The sequence below is a fragment of the Triticum urartu genome, chromosome 7 (genome assembly GCF_003073215.2).
Source record: "Triticum urartu cultivar G1812 chromosome 7, Tu2.1, whole genome shotgun sequence".
In the NCBI taxonomy this organism is placed as follows: domain Eukaryota; kingdom Viridiplantae; phylum Streptophyta; class Magnoliopsida; order Poales; family Poaceae; genus Triticum; species Triticum urartu.
Genome location: NC_053028.1, coordinates 334,567,228 through 334,584,516, shown reverse-complemented (window position 1 = coordinate 334,584,516; position 17,289 = coordinate 334,567,228).

Sequence of the window (17,289 nt, the reverse complement as noted above, 5' to 3'; positions counted from 1 at the left end):
CCGTCCAACAGTGAGATAGATGAAATGCTACAAATGCAGGGTGACAACGACCACGATTCCATGACCATCACGACAGACGGAGGCTTCATCCACGTTCCTGTCCGATGAGTCGAGTCGAAAGTAGTGATGTGTAGTTCTGAAACATTGATTGGCTCATGTTGTAATTATACTTTAATGAATTCGTATGTCTCTTTGGTTTGGACAGTCGTTCAACTTAGATGTAATCGATGCTATTTATTAGTAGGACCATGAATCGTGCTATTAATGTCTTGCTTTTCTCTTCCGATCCTTTTGTTGCATACTTACATATTGCTTATGTATTGTCTGTTGTTTGGCTTGTGCATAGAGATGCCGTCGTATGTCGTGTACAAGGGTAAGGTTCCCGGAGTCTACGACGACTGGGAGGAGTGTAGGAGACAGGTTCACCGTTTCAGCGGTAATAGTTACAAAGGGTACACCACTAGGGCGGAGGTCGAATCTAGATACGCCCGCTATCTAGCGGGAGAGAGGAGGGAGCATTGGAGGAACCGGATGAAGACCGGTTTGATCGCGATGATGCTCATCGTGATGACCACAGCTCTCTTCTATGTGATGGTAGTTTAGATGATCGATATCGACTTGTAATGTGAAGACAAACTCGATACTCGCGGTCTTGAGACTTGTAATGTTTTATCTTTGTTCGGTCTTTTGAATTCGGAGACTAATATGATGAATTGTATTCGGAGACTAATCTTCTATTGTATGCGATGAATCTGATGTTGCTGTGTGCTGCTGTCTATACTCTGTCTAATAATATATTTTATATTCTGTCTAATAATATATTTTGTAACCTGCGCAAAAATCAGAAAAGGAAAAAAACCAAATATTCATACTAATGGCGCATCACCACCAGGTGCGCCATTAGTATGCCAAAGGATACTAATGGCGCATCAACAGAGAATGCGCCATTAGTATGACAAAGCCGTGCTTACGTATGGCCCCCGGGAGGCACACTAATGGCGCATGCTGTTACATACTAATGGCGCACTAGTTGGTGCGCCATTAGTATACCAGATACTAATGGCGCACCTGTGGTGCGCCATTAGTAAGATATACTAGTGGCGTGCTACAATGGTGCACTGGTAATGCGCCATTAGTAGGCAAAACCAGTGCGCCATTAGTAGGCCTTTTCCTAGTAGTGTTATCGAGGCTCTTCCAAAATGTTCAACATTTTCGGAAACTTCAGATTCCTACTCCTTGTTCAAACCATTTGAATTAAATTCAAATGTAAACCTTGCAATCTTGCCCACTCCATTTTTCTTGGAACGAGCACATTTTTATGAGTCCGGGAAAGTAGCCCCTTGCACAAATCCTTTCCCTAACCCTCCTTTTCTTTTCTTCTCTAATTTTTTTCTCTTAAAAGAAATATGAGGGGGAGAGAGAGCACAACCTTGCAGCCCAGCCGGCCTCTTGGGCCTCACCAACCAGCGCCGGCCCACCTAACCCTTCTAACCCTAGGCCTCACCCTCGATCCCATATCGCTCCCGTGCTCGTTCCCACCAGCGCCGCCAGGGAGGAACCCGATCACCATCCCCGTGCACTCGACCCCCTCCCTCCTCTCGATCACCCATGCCCTAACCCCCCATGTACATCAGTCCGCCGCCTCCTGCTTGACCCTCCTCTCTCGCTCGTCTCCCTCTCATCTTCTAGCCCTGCCGCGTGCCCGGGTCATTCGCCCGCAAACCTCCTCCCCGTGTGCCCCCGCTCCCTTCTCCTCCTCGTTGCTGGCTCCGCCCGTGCTGCAGCATGCGAGCAGCAGCAGCCTGAGCTGCTCCATGCCTGCACCGCGCCATGGCCCTCCCGAGGCCATCTGTAACGTCCCGAGATCGATGTGCCAGGTGTCCTCCAGTTATTTGTTGTTGTTGCCTTGTCATTGCTTGCGTGTCATGCATCTCATATCATGTCATCATGTGCATTTCATTTGCATACATGTTCGTCTCATGCATCTGAGCATTTTCCCCGTTGTCCGTTTTGCAATCCGGCGCTCCTATGTCACCCGGTGTCCCTTTCCACCTCTTTTCGTGTGCGGGTGTTAAACGTTTTCAGATTGGATCAAGAGTTGTCATGCGGCCTTGGTTTACTACCGGTAGACCGACTGTCAAGTTTCGTGCCATTTGGACCTCGTTTGATACTCCAACGGTTAACCGAGGGACCGAAAAGGCCTCGTGTGTGCTGCAGCCCAACACCCTCTCTAGCTGGCCCAAAACCCACCTAAACCCCCTCCACCATCTCGTTCGTTCGATCACAATCGCGTGGTCGAAAACCGCACCTCATTTGGACACTCCTAGATCCCTCTACCTATATATAGGTGCCTCCCCCTTCATTTTCGCGGACTAAAACCCTAGATCCATCTTCCCCGCGCCGCCGGACATGTCCGCCCGACGCCAGACGTGTCCAGCCGCACGCCCTCTAATCCCGTCGCGCCAAGTGTCGTCATGCCTCCCGCCGCCGCGGGCCGCGGAACCCGCTCGCCGCCGCCGCGCGAGCCCCGCAGCCGTCCGCCTACGGCGCCGGAGCCGCGAGCTACGCAGCGCCGCCGCGCCATGGGCGCGTTAAGGCGTGTCGTCCCTTCCTGCGCGCGGGAGTCGCGCGATCGGCGCGGAGTGCTGCGCCGTACAAGGAGCGTCGCGCCGGCGCCTCCGCTCTTCTCTCGCTACGACGCTGACCCATCGCGCCTGCGCCGCCCTGTCCACACCCGCAGGCCTTGCGTCCTGCCACGGCAACCGGCGCTCCACTCTGGTGATGCCGCGACGCCAGTTCTCGGCCGGCCGGGAGCCGAGCTCCGCAACGGCTCGGTCCGCTTCCTCCTCACCGACCACAGGCTGGCCGCCCTTGCCCTCGGCCGGAATCGCCCCCTGGCGCCGGCAACCCGCATCATCGGGCGCGTTAGGGGGGCCCGGCGCCCTTCCAGAACCTACGGCCGGCACATCCGCTCCCCACCGCCGTCTCGCCGGAGTTCAACCACCTCGCCGGCGTTCGTCTCCGGGAGCCCGTCCCGGCCAGATCTGCCCCAGTGGATGAGATCCACCGGGAGATGAACCAAACGTCGCCATCCCGAATCGGATCCACCCCGTCCCGGATCTCCCCGTCCCAGGTTGACTTTTCCCGCGGGTTAAAATTTCACCAAGTCCCCCAGATTCCAGTATTTTTGGGCATTTTCATCGCATCATAACCTATCATCCGTGGCTCCGTTTTGAGCGTGTAGCATATCAAAATGTTCGTCTCGACGAGTACATCATTTCATCTAATTGCATAATTTTCATTTGAGCTAATCTTGATGCCCGAAATGTTGTTGGAAGAGGGCTATGTGAGTATTTTGTTAGATCTGTTTCAGCAAATGACATTTTGTCATTTTTGCCATGATTAATGTGTGCATGCTATGACCCTGAGCTCTACATGTGTTTTGTTATATGCCATGCCATATTTATAGGGGTGTATGCCATGCATTTTTGTGATATTTGTGGTGACTAGCACAAGCTTGCAAAGTAGCGTAATCGGTAATGCTGATTTCAAGGACTTGAATTTCACCAAGTCCTTGTCCTGATTTTGTTGTTATGCCATATGTTCATGTTGTTTCCTAGTGATCCATGCCTCTTTTGAGGATGACCAGTAAGGATGTTTTGTTAACATTGTGGTGATCTATCCATCCATGTCTTTGTTTGCAATTATGGAGCACCCTAGCTTGAGTCAATCGAGCTCTACTTTTGCTATAAAATGTTCCTGGCAGATCGTTGACATGTTTAGCAATTTTGCCGAGGTTGTTGCTATTGATCTGTGCATGCTATGATGTTGTTCTTGCCATATCTAGCTTCTATGCCATATCTTCTCAGTGGGTGTATGCTTAGATTGTCATTCCGTGCTTTGTAGTGAGTGCATCGAGCTCGTAAACATGCCTACTTGCTAATCTCTTTTGCATGCTCCAGTTTTTTCACTAAGTCTGAATCTGTTTATGTTTTTGCCATGTTCACATGCTTGCATTTGTATTTTCTGATCCCTTTTGGCTCAAGGTCACTAAGGGACTTTTGTTAAGTGCTTTGAGTAGCTTCATGCCATGCCTTGCTTTTCCATGTTAAGTTCTTGTAGCATGTAGTTTTCATGCTCTAAAGATTGCTTCCTTATGATAAATTCCAGACTTGTGTTAATTTCACTAAGTCTAAAACCTGTTATCGTTTGCCCTTTTGCCATGCTTGTTTGAACCTGTTAATGAGTGATTTAGCCGTAGCTCAGTGTTCATCTTTTGTCAAGCTTCTTGAGTGGATCCCTGCCATATATTTTGTTGTTATGTTTGAGTGCTGAAGAATATTTATCTTGATGCATTTAGTTGGTCACTTGCTGATTATCGCAGTCCAGTGCCATATTTGTTTTGCTTGCCATTTCCAAACCGTGCATCCGATTCCGGTGATCTTTATATCGATTTCAACTGAAATCACCTCACCTTTCCAGTGTCACTCTTAGATTTCCAAGTTCAGGCCAGGTCCAATCATTCCTTTCCCAAATCATGCATATGCATTGCATACCGCATCTCGCATATCATACCATGTTCATGTGTTGGTTGTTTACTATGTTGTGTGATTCTTTCCGGTGTTGCTTCTTCGGTTTGGTTCCGGTAACGTTGCGTTTGTGAGGACCCATTCGACTATGTCCATTTGTCTTCTTCATGGACTCGTTCTTCTTCCTTGCGGGATTTCAGGCAAGATGACCATACCCTCGAAATCACTTCTATCTTTGCTTGCTAGTTGCTCGCTCTTTTGCTATGCCTATGCTGCGATACCTACCACTTGCTTATCATAACTCCCATATTGTTGAACCAAGCCTCTAACCCACCTTGTCTAAATCACCGTTGTTTGGCTATGTTACCACTTGTTCAGCCCCTCTTATAGCGTTGTTAGTTGCAGGTGAAGATTGAAGTTTGTTCCTTGTTGGAACATGGAGATGTTGTTCCTTGTTGGAACATGTTTACTTGTTGGGATATCACAATATCTCTTATTTAATCAATGCATCTATATACTTGGTAAAGGGTGGAACGCTCGGCCTTATGCCTGGTGTTTTGTTCCACTCGTGCCGCCCTAGTTTCTGTCATATCGGTGTTATGTTCCCGAATTTTGCGTTCCTTACGCAGTTGGGTTATAATGGGAACCGCTTGACATTTCGCTTTGAATAAAACTCCTCCAGCAAGGCCCAACCTTGGTTTTACCATTCGCCACCTAGCCTCTTTTTCCCTTGGGTTAGGCCAGCCCAAGGGTCATCTTTATTTTAAACCCCCGGGCCACTGCTTGTCTAAGTGTTGGTCCAACCCAGAGCACCGTGCGGGGCCGTCCCTTGGCAACTTGGGTTACGTTGTCTCCCGTACGCTTAGCTTATCCGGTGTGCCCTGAAAACGAGATATATGCAGCTCCTATCGGGATTGTCGGCACAGCGGGTGGTCTTACTGGACTTGTTTTACCATTGTCGAGGATGTCTTGTAACCGGGATTCCGAGCCTGATCGGGTCTTCCCACTAGAAGGAATATCCTTCGTTGACCGTGAGAGCTTGTGATGGGCTAAGTTGGGACACCCCTGCAAGGATTTGAACTTTCAAAAGCCGTGCCCGCGGTTATGGGCAGATGGGAATTTGTTAATGTCCGGTTGTAGAAAACCTGAAGTTGATCTTAATTAAAATACATCAACCGCGTGTGTAACCGTGATGGTCTCTTCTCGGCGGAGTCCGGGAAGGGAACACGGTGTTGGAGTAATGCTTGACGTAGGTTGTTCTAGGATCACTTCTTGATCATAGTTGTTCGCCTGTGCTTTTGCCTTCTCTTCTCGCTCTCTTTTGCGAATAAGTTAGCCACCATATATGCTAGTCGCTTGCCGCAGCTCCACATCATACCTTTTACCTTACCCATAAGCTTAAATAGTCTTGATCGCGAGGGTGTGAGATTGCTGAGTCCCCGTGACTCACAGATACTTCCAAAACCAGCTTGCAGGTGCCGTTGAACCACACAGGTGACACAACTGAGCTCAGGAGGAGCTCGATGAAGATCTTGTCCTTTATGTTGTTTCATTCTAGTTGATCAGTAGTGGAGCCCAGTCGGGACTATCGGGGATCTGTGTAGCATTTGGGGTAGTCTTCTTTTATTTTGGTTCTGTAGTTGGACCCTGATTGTATCTGGATGTTGTAATGCTTTATTCATGTATTGTGTGAAGTGGCGATTGTAAGCCAACTATGTATCTCTTTCCCTTATGTATTACATGGGTTGTGTGAATATTACCTCACTTGTGACATTGCTTTCAATGCGGTTATGACTCTAAGTCGTGCTTCGACACGTGGGAGATATACCCGCATCGAGGGCGTTACACCATCGTCGCATAACACCTTGTCGACCTCCTATGTCACGCTGCTGCCTTGGTCTGTCACTGAACAGAGACCAAGCGCTCCTACTCCTCCTGGTCCGTCCTCCTTCGTGCGGAGCAACTCCACCATGGGTCCTTGGCCCGAGCTGCTACTCACCACCGACCAACGCCGACCCAGGACAGGACCTTGCCAGGTCCACCCCGCTCCGGCCACGACACCGGCAAGACCACTGTTGCAACGTTGAGACCACTGCCCCTGAGTACCTCAAGTTCTTCTACACGAAACTGCCAAGAACCTCTACACACGGATACGCCAAGACCGTCCCGGATATCGCCAACTACCACGACAATATGAGTACAACTACCGTCGACATGCATTTCGCCAAGTACCTCTCGGATCTGACAAGTACCCCGATGATGTGTGTACCACTACCGTCGACCATCGAGGACCCCGTGGACGTCAAGTTCCTCGTCGTGACCCCGAACATCTACGGAAACTTGTGCAACTAAGAACGTGAATGACTACCATCGCCAAGATCGCTAGTACCACTACCATCGCCGAGGATCGATAGTACCATTACTTCCACTACGACCGTCCTGAGAACGTCTACTTCCTCTACATTGCACCGAACCCGAACCGTCACATGTGCACACTTCAAAGGTATAATGCCGAGACGACCGCCCATGGTCCGAATGCATGTGTTGTATGAGATGCACCGTATGTTTGCACCAAGTCTAAATTGTCACTCGTTTCCATGCCACTAACCCGTGGGAACCCGGTAACCGGGAGCACCCCACCATCTCTTGTGTGTTCCACACATCCGCACACTTCTCTTTTGCATCGGTATCTCAATCGAGTCACCGATACCGATATGTTGCCGTGGCACCCTTTCGTTCCGCCATGGTGACCAAATGCTTCATATCATGTTCATGTCAACCTTTTCATAAAATTGCATAAAACGTGCACTTGTCATCCGCATCATGATAATAACATTTAAACTATTTAAAATTGTTGTTGCATTAAATTGCTAATGCTCATGAGGATTTACCGGAATTGTTGTTTTATGTTTCTGGCCTCATTTAAAATGCCTAACTGTGCATTTTACTCATGTTTCACCTCTTGCAATGTTTGAAAACATTTAATATTGTTGGGTAGATAACCGAGAGTGAACTAAATGTTTGAATGTGGTGTTTCGTCAATATGCAACTCGTTGCATATTGAGCTCCACTTAATTTGTAGTATTGTTTGTGCACTTTTACATGCCATGCCTCATTAAACTGGACATGCATCATACTTGGTTGCGCATCATGCCATGTTTATGTGATGGTTGTTTACTATGTCCTTTGCTCCTTTCCGGTGTTGCTTCTTCTTGTTAGTTCTGGTAACGTCGCGTGTGTGAGGATCCGTTCGGTTACATCCATTTGTCTTCTTCATGGACTCGTTCTTATTCCTTGAGGGATCTCAGGCAAGATGATCATACCCTCGAAATCACTTCTATCTTTGCTTGCTAGTTGTTCATTCTATCGCTATGTCACGCTACCTACCACTTGTTTATCATGCCTCCCATATTGCCATGTCAAGCATGTAACCCACCTTTCATAGCAAACCGTTGTTTGGCTAAGTTACCGCTTTGCTCAGCCCATTTTATAGCATTGTTAGTTGCAGGTGAAGCTGAAGTTTGTTCCATGTTTGTTGGGAATATAACTTTCAGGTTTGACCCACCCAGGAGGGGCCGGGTCAACCCTAATGACGGGTCATTAAGAAAAGCCCAATAATATTCAAGGTGATAGTTTATTAAAAATTATAGAAGGTCTAAGACCAGAGGCGACTTATGGCCCAATATTGTAAACCGCCATATGTAAAGACAGACTTGTAAAGAAAGGCATATAAAAGAAGTCACCGAGCCGGAAGTGTTTTATGAGCCGGCCGGAACTCTGTAGGCCGCCAGGCGTCAACCCGTGTATATAAGGGGACGACCTGGCGGCGGTTTAGGACAAGAATCAACAGATCGATAGCCAAGCTAGCGGATTCGCTCCTTGGTCATCGAAACCTGGCAATACAACATCAACTGGACTAGGCCTTACCTTCACCATAAGGGGCCGAACCAGTATAAAGCCTCTCGTGTCCTTTATCCCGATTAACCCCTTTAAACTTCATAGTTGAGATGGCCCTATGACTAAATCCTTTCGCTAGGACATCTACCGTGACAATTCCACGACAGTTGGCGCCCACCATGGGGCCAGCGCATGGTGGATTTGAGTTCTTGAAGGGTAACTTCGAAGGGATCAAGGGATACGCTGTGGGCCGGATGACCAAGACTCATCGCGGCAAGCTCTACATCGACGATGAAGGCTGGGGCCCCGACGCCGGCTCAATTGAGTACAGTACTGGGTCCCCTTCGGCCGGATCGGTGAGCCGGGCCATGAGCCGGAGATCTGCACCGACCTCATGGAGACAGCTCAACGAGCGAGACCCGCCCGGGCTCAACCTGCTGTGAGGCGCGCCTTCGTGGGTTGCATCCATGGAGGGGAATTTTCTGAAGGATCATGGATGGTGGTGAGACGGCTATTTGCTCTGATGATGAGTCATCCACGGCGAGACAGAATCTTTGTATCAACTACAAGATGGCGTGCTTGGGGGCTGTTCCGATGGTAACAGTATTCCGAACCCCTTTGAGCCGCCAAATCGAGCCGGAATCTTCATGGCTGGCACTCAACCTGGTCAGAGTTCAATGCCTTCGGCGGTAATAACCACTGGGTCGGCAGCGACCGGATCAGGAGACCCCACGCGCCCACCGGCTCAGGTGTTAATGGACCTCATGGATAGGATGACGGGACTGTTGACTGTTGTGGTTGAGCCGGCAGATAGGGATCAGCATGACGCAGAGGTAGCATGGCTACGCGGAGAGGTAGCACATGCCAAGGAAAATTTAGCAGCAGAAGATGTCAGGATGGCTGCGGAGCGAGCAGCTTTGGATGCCCGTGCTCAGCAGCTTCAAGCAGAGACTTTCCGGCTCTCGGTGGATCTAAACACGTAAAACGAGGTCATGAGGAGAAGACACCAGAAAACTCAGTCACGTCTGCCTCTGACTTACGATCCTAGGAACCTTTTCCACACACCTGGGGCCGGTCCCAACAACCCGCCAGAGGCAAACCGGATCACAACACCCGGGACGGGGGCGCCTGTTCAGCCGAGGGCCATGGTACCACCCCGTGTGAATACTGCTCCACCTTGTTACACGCTAGTACCACCGGGTCACTTCTCTAACCCTTTGGAGAATTTAATTGCTGCATTGCCTCGTCTGGCGGCTCTCCCAATGGAAGGTGACTCTCCGACGGCGATCGAAACATGAAGGGTCAGAAAACTTCTTCAGGCAGCCCTGGCACAGCAGGATGGGTACTCTTATAGTCGAGACAGAATCCATTCAACCCCTCACCCAAGCCGAAGCCCGACGTATAGCAGTCATATGGACTCAGCGGCTATGTCAAACAATGCCCAACGCCGTAACCAACCGCGCAGGCACGACCCGGCGCTAGATGGAGCCCTTAACTTGGTGGATCAGGAGAGGATCCGTCAGGAGGCTGAGCGGGCAGTTCAACTAGCAGCTGAGCAGGCGGCTCATCGGGCTTTTCCGGTTTATCCAGCAACCTCTATTGAGGCAGGAGTGGCCACAAGGACAGAAGGTGTCCCTTGCCTGGTGCCGGCTCTACGTAATAAGCGCTTGCCAAAAGATTTTAAGGGGCCTCGTAAAGTGCCTAATTACACGGCCGACTTGCAGCCCGGGGCATGGATTGAAAGTTATGAGATGGCGATGGAGCTATTGGAGGTTAGCGATTCAGCAATGGCTAAATATTTCACTATGATGTTGGATGGAACAGCTCACACTTGGTTGAAATGGTTGCCACCCAACTCCATCGGCCCATGGGCAGAGTTAAAAGCCCGGTTCATTCAGAACGTCAAGGACACATGTAAGCAACCTTTGTCAATCGTGGACTTGACTAACTATAAGCAGGAGGAAGGTGAGTCCATGACCCATTGGGTGCGCCGGGTCAAGGAGCTAATACATTCATCTGATAAGATGGATGCCAGCTCTGCGGTCTTAATGTTGGAGAAAATTGCCGTTTTGAACCTCTGAAGCAGAAGCTGGGGCAGCTCAAGCGTGATTGTCATGACATGGGCCAGTTGATGGCGGCTCTGGTCAAATATGTTGATTCGGATAGTACTAAGGATCCCGCGTCTGATGAAGAGAAGGCAAGGAAGGGAATAAAGAACAACAATGGCAAGGGTCACCAGCATAACCCGGTTTGTCAAGGAGGTAATAAACGTAAGGCCGACGAGTTCGTGGATAACACCAGTACACAGGGCAACAACCAACGGCGCAAGGGGAGGCCACCTCCACGGTCAGGCGGGTCAGGTCCCACCCTTGAGCAACTACTGAATGAACCCTGTCCGAGACACGTCACCCGGGAAAAGCTAGCTACCCATTTGTGGAAGGACTGTATGATCATGAAGGCGTTTAAGAATTCCAACATGTTCGGTGGTAACCACGGAACTGGCGGCGGTTCAGGCGGTGGCGGCTTTCATGGCCCGGGCGCTGGCTCAGGCGGAGGCGGTTTCCACGGCCAAGGCCATCTGGGTAACCAAGGTGGTTATAATCAGCAATCCGGCCAAAGTAATCAGCAACAAAAGCAGCAGTAGTCCGGGTATTAGAGTAACCCAAAATAGCTGAGCAGTGGGCAGTACCACGTATTTACCACTAGTTTGTGCAAGAGGGACCAGAAACTTCATAAGAGGGCTATAAACGCTGTTGAGCCGGCGGTTCCATGTTATTTGAGATGGTCAGAACAGCCTATTGTGTGGAGTAGGGAGGATCACCCTCCCCGGGTGTATAATCCGGGTGTGACGCCCCCAATTCAATCATACACTAATCATACACGCAAACGTGTATGATCAAGATCAAGGACTCATGGGAAGATATCACAACACAACTCTACAAATAAAATAAGTCATACAAGCATCATATTACAAGCCAGGGGGCTCGAAGGCTCGAATACAAGAGCTCGATCATAGACGAGTCAGCGGAAGCAACAAAATCTGAGTACAGACATAAGTTAAACAAGTTTTCCTTAAGAAGGCTAGCACAAACTGAGATACAGATCGAAAGAGGCGCATGCCTCATGCCTGGGATCCTCCTAAACTACTCGTGGTCGTCGTCAGCGGGCTGCACGTAGTAGTAGGCACCTCCCGAGTAGTAGTAGTCGTCGTCGACGGTGGCATCTGGCTCCTAGGCTCCAATGTCTGGTCGCAATAATCGAGTATAGAAAGGGGGAAAAGGGGGAGCAAAGCAACCGTGAGTACTCATCCAAAGTACTCGCAAGCAAGGAGCTACACTACATATGTATGCATTGGTATCAAATGGAATAAGGGTATCATATGTGGACTGAACTGCAGAATGCCGGAATAAGAGGGGGATAGCTAGTCTTTTCGAAGACTACGCTTCTGGTAACCTCCATCTTGCAGCAGGAGAAGAGAGTAGATGGTAAGTTCACCAAGTAGCATCGCATAGCATAATCCCAACCGATGATCCTCCCCTCGTCGCCCTGTGAGAGAGCGATCACTGGTTGTATCTAGCACTTGGAAGGGTGTGTTTTATTAAGTATCATGTTCTAGTTGTCATAAGGTCAGGGTACAACTCCAAGTCGTCCTATTACCGAAGATCACGGCTATTCGAATAGATTAACTTCCCTGCAGGGGTGCACCACATTTCCCAACACGCTCGATCCCCTTTGTCCGTACACACTTTTCTGGGTCATGCCCGGCCTCGGAAGATCAACATGTCGCAGCCCTACCTAGGCACAACAGAGAGGTCAGCACGCCGGTCTAAATCCTATGGCGCAGGGGTCTGGGCCCATCGCCCATTGCACACCTGCACGTTGCGTACGCGGCCCATGAGCAGACCTAGCCTCTCTTATACAAGAGTAGGCGTTCCAGTCCAACCCGGCGCGCGCCGCTCAGTCGCTAACGTCACGAAGGCTTCGGCTGATACCATGACGTCGAGTGCCCATAACTGTCCCCGCGTAGATGGTTAGTGCATATAGGCCAGTAGCCAGACTCGGATCAAATACCAAGATCTCGTTAAACGTGTTATTTTGAAATAACCGCGAACGCCGACCAGGGCCAGGCCCACCTCTCTCCTAGGTGGTCTCAACCTGCCCTGTCGCTTCGCCACAAAGATCCACTCGCGGGTACTCCTACGAGCCGACCCATCTTTTAGTCACCACAAGTATCATGTATAAAGTATAGAGTATATACCCGTGATCACCTCCCGAGTGATCACCGCCCGATATTATAGCATGGCAGACGGAGAAGAATGTAGGGCCACTGATGATAAACTAGCACCCTATACTAAGCATTTAGGATTACAGGTAAGGTATCAACAGTTGTAGCAACAATGACAGGCTATGCATCAGAATAGGATTAACGGAAAGCAGTAGCAGGCTACACTACTCTAATGCAAGCAGTATAGAGAATAGTAGGCGATATCTGGTGATCAGGGGGGGCTTGCCTGGTTGCTCTGGCAAGAAAGAGGGATCGTCAACACCGTAGTCGTACTAGGTAGCAGCGATGTCGGTCTCGATGTCTAGCGAGAGAAGAGGGGGAAGAAACAATAAATATAATGCAAACAAATGCATGACGATGCATGACATGACAAAGCGTGATGCTAGGTGTGCCCTAACGCGGTACGAGGTGGTACCGGTGAAGGGGGAAAACATCCGAGAAAGTATTACCGGTGTTTTGCGTTTTTGGACAGATGAACCGGAGGGGGAAAGTTGCGTGTTTGCTATGCTAGGGATGCATGGCGGATGAACGGGTTGCGTATCCGGATTCGCCTCATCGTTTTGAGCAACTTTCATGTTGAAAATAATTTAATCCGAGTTACGGATTAAAAGATATGATTTTCTAAATATTTTATTAATTTCTGGAATTTAATTAATTATTTAATTTAATTCGAAATTGGATTTATGACATCAGCATGATTTCATGCTAACGTCAGCAGTCAACAGGGGTTGACTGGGTCAAACTGACGCGTGGGTCCAGTGGGACCCACCTGTCATACTCTATTAGGTTAATTAGGGTTTAGTTAATTGATTAAGTTAATCTAATCAGGATTAATTAGTTTAATTCACTGTTTAGTTTAATTAATCAAGATTAATTAAGTTAATTAATTAATTATTCATTTTTTAAACCCTTTTTTTAAAACGTTCTGGGCATGGGGGCCCACTGTCATAGGCCCCAGGGGGGCTTGTGGGCAACGGGTTTGCGGGCGCAGGGGCGCCGCGGGTTACGGGCGCAGGCACCCATCGGGGCGGACCCGAGGTGATGGGGCGGGTACGTGTGTGCGCCGGAGCGCCGGCGCCGGCGTGTGGTCGCAGCGCAGCTCGCCAGCCGGGCGCGGCAGGTGGAGTCGACTCAGGGCAGCGGCGCGCGTGCGCTAGGGCAGCGATGGTGTGGCCGGACGAAGGCGAGGCGGGTGAGGGGAGCAGGGGCGCGGCTAGGGGTGGCACAGAGCAGCGGGTGCACGGCGGAGGAGGAGCCGCAGCTCCTGCTGCGTGGTGAGGCGGGACGGGGCGGTGGGCATGGGCGCGTGGAGGTGGGGGGAAGCCGCGCGGCCCAAGTCGGCGGCGAAGAGAGCGCGCGCGGGGCGCGGCCCGGCACTGCGAGGCGAGGGGCACTGGGGAGCGGCGCGAGCAAAGCAGAGGCGAGGTCGCGTGCGAGCTCGGGCGTGCGCGGGGAGGCAGTTGGGGCGTGGCCTGGACGCGCGAGGGGCGGCAGGGTGCGCGAGCCGTGTGCCCGCACGGGGCGCGGCGACGAGCGGGGGCTAGGGACGGTGAACGCGAGCAGATGCGGCGGCGGGCGCGAGCGATAGGAGGCGAGAACACAGCGGGGTGCGGATGATGCGGTCGACGGAGAGCGGGGACAGGGAGAGAGAGGAGGCGGCGCTCACTGGGGCCGTAGGGTTCGGGCAGCGTGCGCGGGGTGATTCGGCGAGGAGGAGACGAGGAGGAGGACAGTGAGGCGGCGGGTGATCCGAGCGGCGACGATGGTTGACGACGGCGGGGCCTCCAGGCGGCGGTGGTGGCACACGATGACGACGAGCGAGTGCGGCTGGGTGATGAGTGGAAGACGGAGAGGATAGGAGGACGGGGGGTCTGGTGGGTGGCGCCAGTGAACGGCGAGATGGCGGGGACGAGCCGGGGCATCGGCGTCGGGTGCCCCATTCCCGATCCAGATTCGGGGGAAGCAGAGGGGGAGTGGGATCGTGGGGGTGGGAGAAGTGGGGGGAGTGGGTTAGGTCACGCAGCGGGGTGAGGGGGGGTATAGCCCAACGGGTGGGCCGACCAGCTGGTTGCCCAGTTGGGCCAAACGGCCCAGGGGGAGGGAGTTTGCCTTTTGTTTTTATTTTTTTATTTTTTTGTTTACAGTTTTACCTTTTCTTTTTATTTAATTCACTTTTCTATTTTATTAAATTTTAGCTTTTATAGAATACAAAAGTTGTGCCTAAAAGAACATTAATAATTATGCCACTACCACATTTAGCTTGGTACCTAAAAGAAAAATAGTTTGTGATGGCTTAATATTTTAAAAGCTTTTAAATAATTGGTTTTGTTACTGTTTTGTTCACATTAGAGTTTTAAACACTTTACAAAAGTGGGTTTTCACCACCATGATTAACTATGCTTTATTTGGCACAAACCGAACATTTTAGTTTTAATGTTTGAAAACTTTGATGTTTGCCTTTAATTCAAATTTTGAAAATTGGTTTTGAACTAACGCGAGATCAACAACAGTAACTGTGGTGACGTGGCATCGTTAACAGGGAATTGTTGTAGCTTAATTATCCGGGCGTCACAATTCTCCTCCACTACAAGAAATCTCGTCCCGAGATTTAAGAGGTTGTGTAGGGGGGAAAGTTCTGGTTACGAAATTCTAACGAGTCTTCTTGGCCTTGGTTTCTCTTCTCGAAGAAGTTAATCCCTTTCATTGATGTCTTCATTTCTCTACTTCAGGTCATCTTGACGAAGTCGCATCCTTTCTTCGGGGTCTGTCTCGTACTTACGAATAGGTAAGGGGCAGCTCGACAATGATAGAATGCTATAAGGGTTAACCATTGGGGGTTACCCATGAATGAACATAGGGGTATCTCTCGAGTTGGTCAAATGAAACACATCGAGAGCCAATCAAGAGGGTATAGTAAAAAGTATCAAGCGGATAGGTAATCGTTTGATGCCCAAATTAGAAGATGAACCGGTTTCAGGGTACGAGAATAAGTATTGCATCTGATACCAAAATAGATCACAAGGAAGGTGACCCATCAATTACATACGTGGCCAGGCTCAGGGAATAACTTTGGCAATAGGTTGTACAGGAGAGTCAGGTTTCGATCATGTGGAGCTGTGGGTTATGGGCCCACCATGTGGGTTAAAAGTAGGAAGGGCGCTTTCATCATGCACGATCATGATAGCAAGGCATGTCAGAGAATAACCTATCAGTTATGTCGGTAGCAACATTGGTACCAAGGGCGAGGGACGAAGAGAACCATCTTCCTGCTCGTTAAACGAGGCAGACCAATAGGCAAAGTTCTCGTCCATCGGTGGTTACCGGAATGTCATCAACAATAATAACAGGTTCTTACTGACAAATTGGTACCCCAAGGTGCTTACAAAAGTAGTGACTTATTACTGCTTAGATCATATAAATCCTAGAAGGGGTTTAAACAAACCAATAGAAAGGGAAAAGTGTCTATCAGATTAAACAGAACAATGGAAAGGTAAATGTGTTTAAACACATGTTTCAGGGGTATGTCCTTCCCAAGGGCAAGCAAAGCATGATATCCATGATGGGATATAACGTAGAAAACTCTTTAGGTAAGGGAAGAGAAATTTCATGACATTACCCATACAGCGGTGTTTGGATAATTGACCAGGAAACATTTATCATTGGGCTACAAATGTCCTTGACGAAAATCAGAGTACCATAGACATGCTTCGAGATAGCATTGACATGGCCATCAAGTAAGGGTCAGAATTTGGATGCACAAAGGATCCATCAGGAACAACTTATAGAATAAGTCTTACGATTTCCTCATGGAAGAATGGATAACCTTGCTGAAAAGGAAACTATAACAATAGTCCTCCAATCAGGTGTGCTAGGCATGACCTCACCTTATCGGGTCATATAAGACCAACGCTATAACTCTTGGATATATGTTCCAACCATCATATCTGACCAAGATTCAGATCTAATTGGTGTTAGAATAACTCGGATTCAGGATGTCTGAGAAGAAAGGTGCAACACAAATTGTCGAGATGACATTGTAAGGTTCTCAGGGAAATGAACTATGGAAACGAGTTCCAAAGCAAGAGTTCATCATTAAAACAGGGAGAGGGTGAGGAGATGGCTGATGGACTCAGTGACAATCCATCGAGATTCCCAAAAGATGGATCACCCCAATTATGTGAACAAGGAGATAACATTTGTCAATTCAAAATGGTATAATGATGTATGCTCGAGGAAAACATACACAATTTAAACATTGGTTCAAAGGTGCACCCGAAATATGGGCTTAGGTAGCAGAATCAATGTTAGAATGGTGATTCAATAATCAATGGCCTAAGGATGTAATGTTGACCATCAACTCCAAAGCAACAGGGTTGATAGAAGGACAGAATCCAAACAACACCGTTCACCTGTTGGTATCCCGGTTATAAACAACACAAGAAAGAATGGTGATGGTGAGAAGTATCACAATACCAAGAATTCTCAAGAGGTGGAGCAATTCTCACAACATCCTTGGTATAAAAGGTGGTAATATTCCTAGGTAAGGAAGAACAACTGCTGGTTACCAAGGATCCCAAG